Here is a 2,079-nt window from a genome sequence, read left to right as displayed (position 1 = left end):
ATGATATCATTTCTATAAAGTAACAAAAACAAGCCAACATCTGAAATAAAACCAGCTGGAGTTCGAAGTGACTTCAGGCCTACCGACAGGCCATTATGGCTGGGGGAAAGGCCGTTCAGGGCCCCACCCTCCCTGAGGAGTGGCAGGCAGCTCGGTTTTTGAGGACTCATAGTCCTTGGTCCTATAGGCACTGGCGATCTGCCCTTGCCCTGTAGATAGCTGCTCACCCACTCTCACAGGCAGCCCTATTCAAACACAACAGGCCAAAGACAAAGAACAACAAGAAGGGGCTGGAGAGGTGACTCAGAGGTTAAGAGCACTGGCTGTGCTCCCAAAGGTCCTGAGTTCAATTCCCAACAACCACATAGTGACTCACAACCATCTACAATGAGATCTGGTGCCCTCTTCTGGCCTGTTGGCTCAAATGCAGGCCAAATATTGTATAGGTAATAAATAAATAAATCTTAAAAAAAAAAAACAAAAAACAAAAAACAGCAACAACAACAAAAAACCCCAAAAGACATGAAAGTAAGAAGGGGGCTTGGTGGGAAGAAGGCTTCTTGTTGGGGGGGGGGGAAGGGATAAGAGGATAGTGGGGGAGAATATGACCAAAGTATATTATGCATGAAATTATCAAAGAATTAAATAAAAATAAACAAATTGATCTGGGGATGGGGACAGAGGTAATAGGATTGATATATCATTAAAACTTATTTCCGAGACAAATAAGGAAGCTATTAGCTGACTGGCTCAGTGGTGGAGGTGGAGGAGGTGGTGGTGATGGTGGAGGTGGAGGAGGAGGTGGAGGTGGAGGTGGAGGTGGTGGAGGTGGTGGTGGTGGTGGAAGTGGTGGTGGAGGTGGAGGAGGTGGTGGTTTGCAAACCTGCTCACTGTCCTTTCCTGATTGTTTAAATGCATCTAACCTCGTGTGTTCTTTCTCTTCTCTACTCGTGTGCTGCTCACATTGAGTCTACTCTCGGAACCTTCCTCTCCCTCCCGTGACTCTTCCACTTCATGTTGTTCACGGACATGTCTTCCCAGTCCTAGCATTCACATTAGCCAAGAGCCGCTGGGTCCTTCAGAGACCAACCAGGCTCACTCTCTAAGTGTCAGTGTGCTTACGTGGCAGTGGGGCACAACTGTATTTCCACTTTTACCTCTGTGCTCTGTCCCCAGCATCCCCTGGCTAACTGGTTCACAAAAAAACCTTCTCGAGATCAAAAAACATCATCCAACCTTCTCCATAGATGCCTCACTCCAGAACCACTCCGTTGAAAACAAACGTTTCTGTAATTGACAAATGCAGTGGGCTTTTCCGGTTCTGTCCTCCAGCCCCGGGGGGCTTTTAGATTAGCCCTGCATCCTCAGCCGCTCCCTGACCTCCCAGGCTCTGGTCTGTAGCAGTTACCAGCCACTGGATGGGGACCACTTCCCACACTAGCAGCATGCAGTCTCTGCTGGTCTCCTTGCGCCCCCGCTGTGTCTCAACACGTGGCTCATCCCTCTCTCAACACCCAGCAGTCCACGGTGTTACTTCTGGAGCTAAGAGGCAAAGATAGCACACACCTGGGTTTTCTCCACAACCCCAGCAGGGCAGCAGCCTGCTCTGCAGCTTCTGTGGCCTCAGGTCCCCGTCCAGAGGCATTTCTGAGACTTGGCAACCTGTGCCAGGCAGACTCAGAGGGAAGGGCAGAACTGCCTGCCTTTCCCAACTGGCAGGAACTGGGAGCAACTCCCTGAACCCAGGTGGTCTCCTGGCTCCCACTAAGGACAGACATCTGTCAAAGGAACCACTCAAGTGTTTTAGCAATTCCCTGTGGCATTTCTGACACTACATACGCCCTACCAGGGCCAAGGCCCGGGATCTGTGGGCTTCTGTGCCAGTACCCCCACACACAATGTCCTGCTATGAAACTTTCTACCTTAAGAACTAAGTGCAGAGGAGCAAGGCACTTAAGTCTCTCTCCCTCATGATGGGTTAAGTCCCTCCCTCCCCACACTGATGTACACAGTGTGCATCACCTGTGGAGAACCCCAGGGTGGGGGTGGGGATGTTAACAAAGGGACCAAACACCAACA

Source organism: Acomys minous (assembly GCF_964271855.1).
Source record: "Acomys minous genome assembly, chromosome: 1".
Lineage (NCBI taxonomy): Eukaryota > Metazoa > Chordata > Mammalia > Rodentia > Muridae > Acomys > Acomys minous.
Note: the sequence above shows the minus strand (reverse complement) of the source record.